The following is a 7,937-nucleotide window of genomic DNA, read 5'->3' on the forward strand; positions in this document are numbered from 1 at the left end:
GAGGTGGCTCCACAAATATCCCCATTCTCAATGATGGGGGAGCCCAGTACATCAGTACAAAAGATAAGGCTGAAGCATTTGCAACAATCGGCAGCCAGAGTGCCAAGTTGATGATCCACTCGGCCTCCTCCTTTAAGTCCCCAGCATCACAGATGCCAGTCTTCACCCAATTTGATTCATTTCACGTGATATCAAGAAACGACTGAAGGCACTGGATACTGCAAAGGCTATGGGCCCTGACAACATTCCAGCAATAGTACTAAAGACCTGTCCTGCAGAACATGCCACGCCCCTAGCCAAGCTGTTCCAGTATAGCTACAACACTGGCACCTACCTGGCAATGTGGAAAATTGTCCAAGTATGTCCTGTACACAAAGAGCAAGATAAGTCCAACCTGGCCAATTACCGCCCCATCAGTCTACTCTCAATCATCAGTAAAGTGATGTAAGGTGTCGTCGACAGTGCTATCAAGAGGCACTTGCTTAGCAATAACATGCTCACTGACGCTCATTTTGGGTTCCGTCAGGGCCACTCAGCTTTGATCTCATTACAGTTTTGGCCTAAATATGGACAAGAGTTGAACTCAAGAGGTGAGGTGAGAGTGACTGCCCTTGCCATCAAGGCAGCATTTGACTGAGTATGCCCTAGCAAATCTGGAGTCAATGGGAATCGGGGGAAAACTCTCCGCTGGTTGGAGTCGTACCTAGTTGAAAGAAAGACGGTTGTGGTTGTTGGAGGTCAATCATCTCAGCTCCAGGATATCACTGCAGGAGTTCCTCAGGGTAGTGTCCTAGGCCCAACCATCTTCAGCTGCTTCATCAATAACCTTCCTTCAATCATAAGGTCAGAAGTGGGGATGTTTGCTGATAATTCCACAGTGTTCACCATTCACGACTTCTCAAGTACTGAAGCAGTCCGATTAGGAATGAAGCAAGACCTGGACAATATCCAGGCATGGACTGATAAGTAGCAAGTAACATTTGCGCCACACAAATGCCAGGCAATGACCATCTCCAACAAGAGAGAATCTGGCTATTTCCCCTTGACATTCAATTGAATTACGATCGCTGAATCACGCACTATCAACATCCTGGGGGGTTACCTATAAATACTGTGGCTACAAGAGCAGGTCAGAGGCTAGGAATCCTGCAGCGAGTAACTCACCTCCTAACTCCCCAAAGCCTGTCCACCATCTATGAGGCACAAGTCAGGAGTGTGGTGGAATACTCTCCACTTGTCTGGATGGGTGCAGCTCCAACAACACTCCAGAAGCTCGACATCATCCAGGACAAAGCAGCTCGCTTGATTGGCACCCCATCCACAAACATTCACTCCCTCTACCACTGACGCACAGTGGCAGCAGTGTGTACTATCGACATGATGCACTGCAGCAACTCACCAAGTCTCCTTCGACAGCAGCTTCCAAACCCGCGACCTCTACCAACTGGAAGGACAAAGGCAGCAAATGCATAGCAAGTTCCCCTCCAAGTCACACACTATCCTGACTTGGAACTATATCACTGTTCCTTCACTGTCGCTGGGTCAAAATTCTGAAACTTCCTAACAGGACTGTAGGTGTACCTACCGCACATGGACTGCAGTGGTTTAAGAAGGCAGCTCACCACCACCACCTCAATGGCAGTTAGCGATGGGCAATAAATGCTGGCCTAGCCAGTGATGCCCACATTCCATGAACGATTAAAAAAAAAACTGGCCTGTAGTTACTTGGAATGTCCTTACATCCTTTTTTTAATAAGGGTGTCACATGTGCCACTCTCCAATCCTCTCACCCCTCCCATACTGGGGGAAACATTGGAAGATTATGGCACGTCCTTCTACTTTCTCCACCCTCACTTCCTTTAGCAGCCTGGGGTGGAAGCTATCTGGATCTGAAAAGTAAAATGAATTTGTGAAGTAAATGACTTTCCTCATTAGTTATGCCACTGCATACTTTCTTGGGATTGTTGCGCAGCTCCTTTGCTACACTCACTGGAAACAGTTGGAAAGCAATTATCAACTCCTGCATTTAAGACATTTTTCATACCACTGTCACTTAGATTTAAATATAGATTTAATTTGCTTATTATTCGTTGAAATTCTAATCAGTTATGAATAAATTGATGTATATATACCTCAAACATTTCAAGTCCATTTATTCAAAGTAGAAAATCAGCATCCCATTATATAAATTTGCACTGTACACAAAGACTTTCAGTCTCTTCAAACCCAGAACTTCTAAATAAGTTACAAACTTAAAGCTAAGTTGCTTGGCTCATTTTATGACCTCGTAATCTGTATAAGTAAAAGTTAAGAATTATTTTAATCCTAAATTATTAATTCGTAAAGTTGTGATGTGGAGTGGCTTGAACTCATGGACCACTCACAGCAGTACAACTGACAACAATCTCTGAAGTCAAAAAGGGATTCTACATTTTAAGATAGTTTGTAGATTTAAGAAGTTACATTTCCATTCACTGAAACTCTGGGGAGGGTAAGGTGCTGTCTTATTACTGGTCCAGCTGTAGATATGGTGGAAACCTTAAGAATTGGGATGAGAGACATGAACAGAAGTAAACTAACTACAAGTGTCTGCTATAGACCACCAGGTCAATAGAGATTGGAGCAGGAATTATGTTGTCAAATAATGGAACAGAGGATAAAAGCAATAAGAATATTCAACTTTAAAGAAGCTGATTTTGAGGGGTGAGCTTGTGAATTATTAGAAATAGAATGGTGCCCCAATCTTTTAAAAGACATAAAAACAAGAAATGCTGGAACCACTCAGCAGGTCTGGCAGCATCTGTGGAAAGAGAAGCAGAGTTAACGTTTCGGGTCCGTGACCCTTCTTCAGAACTGACAAATATTAAAAATGTCACAGGTTATAAGCAAGTGAGGTGGGGGTAGGGTAAGAGATAACAAAGGAGAAGGTGTAGATTGGACAAGGCCACATAGCTGACCAGAAGGTCATATGGCAAACAATATGTTAATGGTGTGTTGAAAGACAAAGCATTAGTACAGAAAAGGTGTTAACGGACTGAATATTGAACAGCAGCAAGTGCAAACATGAAAAAAAACAGTGGGTAAGCAAACTGAACAAACTAAGGTGAAATGAAATAAATGCAAAAAAAGGTTGTAAAAAATGTAAAAAAGAGAAAAGAAAAAACAAGTAAAAATGAAAGTAAAATGGGGGGCTGTCATGCTCTGAAATTATTGAACTCAATGTTCAGTCCGGCAGGCTGTAGTGTGCCTAATCGGTAGATGAGATGCTGTTCCTTGAGCTTGTGTTGATGTTCACTGGAACACTGCAGCAATCCCAGGACAGAGATGTGAGCATGAGAGCAGGGGGGAGTGTTGAAATGGCAAGCAACCGGAAGCTCAGGGTCCTGCTTGCGGACTGAGCGGAGATGTTCCGCAAAGCGGTCACCCAGTCTGCGCTTGGTCTCCCCAATGTAGAAGAGACCACATTGTGAGCAGCGAATGCAGTATACTACATTGAAAGAAGTGCAAGTAAATCACTGCTTCACCTGAAAGGAGTGTTTGGGGCCTGGGATAGTGAGGAGAGAGGAGGTAAATGGGCAGGTCTTTGAAAAGACATGTAGGGACAACACAGGTTACCTATAAGCCAATGACCATGAAAGAGAACATAGAACAGTACAGCACAGTACAGGCCCTTCGGCCCACGATGTTGTGCCGAACCTTTAACCTACTCTAAGATCAAACTACCTACATACCCTTCATACTACTATCATCCATGTATCTATCCAATAGTCGCTTAAATGTCCCTAATGTATCTGCTTCTACTACCACCGCTGGCAGTGCATTCCATGCACCCACCACTCTCTGTGTAAAGAACCTACTTCTGACATCTCCCCGAAACCTTCCTCCAATCACCTTAAAATTATGCCCCCTGGTGATAGCCCTTTTCCACCCTGGGAAAAGGTCTCTGGCTATCCACTCGATCTATGCCTCTCATCATCTTGTACCCCTCTATCAAGTCACCTCTCATCCTTCTTCGCGCCAATGAGAAAAGCCGTAGCTCCCTCAACCTTTCTTCGTAAGACATGCCCTCCAGTCCAGGCACCATCCTGGTAAATCTCCTCTGCACCCTCTCTGAAGCTTCCACATCCTTCCTATAATGAGGCAACCAGAACTGAACACAATATTCCAAGTGTGGAGTACTAGTGTGGAAATATGGGAGGAAGGTTTTACTTTGAAATGATAAACCTTGTTGATACAGAAATTTATTGATGTGAAACATATATAGATAGGAAATGTTTCTTATACTGTGTTACACAACCGTATTTCACACAAAGGAAATGCGTAGTATAGAAGGCAAGCTTCTGAGGTGGGTGTAGAGCTGGCCAAATCAAAGTAAGCAAAGAATAGTAGTGATTGGAGCTGTGTCGACATGGAAAGGATTACTCTGGGTGGCCATAAAGATCAATGCTGGGGCTGTTGCCATTTCCAAAGTGTGTAATTGATTTGGAGCCGGAGACAAAAACAAAACTGTCGAACTTACTATTGGCAAAGTAAGCTGATAAATGAAAGATGATATTTAATGTGGATAAATATAAGACAGTGGCCTATAAATTCAGCTGCAAACTGCCAGTTTTTTGGGTGCCAATGGGCCTACTAAGGTCCCAATATCTCACCTGCCATATTGGAAAAGGACTAAAAATGCTTGAAAGAGGCATTAGGCAAATACAAATAAGGGACCTAATGCCAGTTTGAGGCTCTCATTGCATCTGAGGAAATTGGGATCTCCTGTTACCGATGTGGTAAGTTTTTGAAATATACATACTTGAATGTGGAGCCAAAAGGGTTAGGAGTACTATTCCTGACCCCACATTTTTTTTTTAAGCGGGCTGCCTTTCACCATACCTCCTCCCCGCCTTGAATGCCCTCACAAGCCTCCATTTCTCTCCAACCTGGTCCTGACTTACCTGTTGACTGGCTACTTGTTCGTGCCATACTGGCCTAATATTGAGGTGCCTCAGTCTTTATTGTTCAGGTGCAGTGATGTCACCTTGTGCCCAGAAATGGGTGTGTCTGAATTTTGACACAATGGACAAACGAAAGAAAATAACCCATGGGAATATAACTTTAATTGTTATAGAGTACAACACAGGAGAAAGAGCTGCTCCCCGAAACCAATGTGCGTCAGGTGGCAGTAATATGAAAAGCAAACTAAATCTTGGGATTTATAGCAAGTGGGGCAGAGCATGAATCCTAGGAGGTGTTAATGAGTCTGTACTGGGCACTGGCAAAACCACACCTGGAATACCATGTACAATTCCAGTTGCTGTAGTAAAGGATATCTAGGCACTTAAAACAATGCAGAAACAAGCAACCAAACTGATATCTAGCATAAGGCACCTGAGCTATGTGGAGAATTGATGAGTATGGGATTATTACTCCGAAGAGGAATACGCTCAAGGGAGATGCTATTCAAATATGCAAGGTTCATTAGAGATTAGATAAATTGAACTCTGTTAACATGTTTGAAATTGCTACAAACACATGTAACACAGACTCAAGTTTAGAGGTGAGAAAGTGTACATACAGTTTAGAACGGTATGCTTTATACAGAAAGTGTAAACAACAACAAATTGTTATAGTGCCTTTACGTAATAAAATATCTCGGACCAATATCCAGCAATTGACCATGTAAGGAGATATTAGGGCAGGTGACCATAAGCTTGGTCAAAGATATAGGTTTTAAGGAGCATCTTAAAGGAGGAGAGAGAGGCAGACAGGTCTAGGGAGGGAATTCCAGAGCTTGGGGCCTAGGCAGCTGAAGGCACAGCTGCCAGTGGTGGAGCAATGAAAATTGGGGCTATGCAAGAGGTCAGAATTGGAGGACAGCTGAGATCCCACTGGTTTGTAGAACAGACTGTCAACAGAGGCAATGGTGGTAGATAGTGTGGAAAAAGATAAGGGAGAATTGGATAGGTGGTTGTCACTCTTGCAAATGTATATTTTTAGCAAAATGAAAACCAGGTATCTCTGGATTTGCTCTGATTCTGGCTTGCAGCAAGTAACTATTTCTGACTGGCAAACCCTATATCAGTTAGTACTGTGCAGAAGCTACTGAGAAAAGAGATCTCTCTTGGGAAAACTCCTGAAGGATTTCCTCCAATATTTGGATTTGGATATCATCAGCTCAGAAAGATATTGTTCAACTTACCACTTATCTTAATTTTGTTACTGGCTGCAGTCCATATGGTCCAGATATCAGTAACCCTGCTGACATTGATGGAAGCTAGCAGGTCATTATAAACAACTGAGATTGTAGGTCTAATGGTAGTTTACTTGTCTAGTTTAATTCTGTTCCGTTTATAGAGCTTCCTTGTGCAATGCTGTGTTTGCTTTATCACTATGGTCTGAACTGAGTTGTGCAGTGTGGAGCTGTATCAGCTAATGCAGTGTTTCATGCATATTAATTTGAAACAAAAGTACACTGCCAGTATCCAAGGGCATTTCTATGAAGATGATGGTGAAAGGTCAGCGTTAGTGATTTCTGCAGATGTGTAGTAAAGTGCTTAGGAACATTAGAGAGGGTTTCTGTAATGCATCAAAACAATGTTTACCAGGCTTGCAAAAAGGCCAACTTGCTGGTTGAGCACATTTTTATTTTTCAAAGCACTTTTGATATGCCCTACACTGATGCCATTTAAAATCCAGATGTACTGCATGAAGCATTTTTATGGATTGGCAGAAATGATGGAAAAAAAAGTTTTCTTTATATTAGGAATAGCTACATTCAAAGTTGTGAAAAGATCCCATTTAAAACTGCATGAAAAAGATGATCTAGGCAAATTTAAAAATAAATCCTGTACCATAACTGTGGCCATGAAAGAAAAAAGCAGTTATGTGGTATTTTCCATGATCTCAAAACATCCCAGAGTGCGTCACAGTCAGTTACGTACTTTTTGAAGTGTAGGAGCTGATGCAATGCAGGGAAATATGGCAGCTAATTTGCATACAGCAAGGTCTTACAAACAGCAATGAGCTAAATGACCAGGTAAAGATCATAAAATTCAGGTGCACAGCCCCTGGTTTTGGATGCAATGAGTGGTCTTAGAGGTCCAAAATGGTGTTTGTGGCAAGCGTGTGCACTTCTGGTGAAAGTTGCATTGGATGCCATTTTGGTGAGAGTGTTAGCAAGCATACAGTGAACCTCCACTGGAAGTATGCAGAGTAGGCAGATCATGATGCCATCGGCGTGGAATGTTGATTTGACATCAACTCTGCCATTTTGGAGCTCAATGCTGCAGTTGGGCGGCACAGTGGCGCAGTGGTTAGCACCGCAGCCTCACAGCTCCAGGGACCTGGGTTCGATTCCAGGTACTGCCTGTGTGGAGTTTGCAAGTTCTCCCTGTGTCTGCGTGGGTTTTCTCCGGGTGCTCCGGTTTCCTCCCACAAGCCAAAAGACTTGCAGGTTGATAGGTAAATTGGCCATTATAAATTGTCACTAGTGTAGGTAGGTGGTCGGGAAATATAGGGACAGGTGGGGGTGTTTGGTGGGAATGTGGGATTAGTGTAGGATTAGTGTAAATGGGTGGTTGATGTTCGGCACAGACTCGGTGGGCCGAAGGGCCTGTTTCAGTGCTGTATCTCTAATCTAAAAATCTAATCTTGACACCCTCTCTTAATTGTGCATGGCTGAACACGTGTTCAGCAGCAGGAAGGACCTCTCCTCCATCTTCACCAGTGCTATTTAAAGGGATCATCAACTACTTTCAGCTGGTTGTTGATTGATTTTTACTGGCTGTTGCTATGATTGTACAAGTGTCAGTACTTTCTAGAGTTCTTTAAAGTTGCTAAAGACTACAGGATGTGGTGAGACAAGTGCTGAAGGATTGATTTCAAGGTTTCTGCACAAACCAGTTACTCCCAGACATGGGTGCAGTAGTGTGCATTCCCCTTGGAATGCG

This window comes from Heterodontus francisci, chromosome 6 (genome assembly GCF_036365525.1).
Source record: "Heterodontus francisci isolate sHetFra1 chromosome 6, sHetFra1.hap1, whole genome shotgun sequence".
NCBI classification, from domain to species: Eukaryota; Metazoa; Chordata; class Chondrichthyes; order Heterodontiformes; family Heterodontidae; genus Heterodontus; species Heterodontus francisci.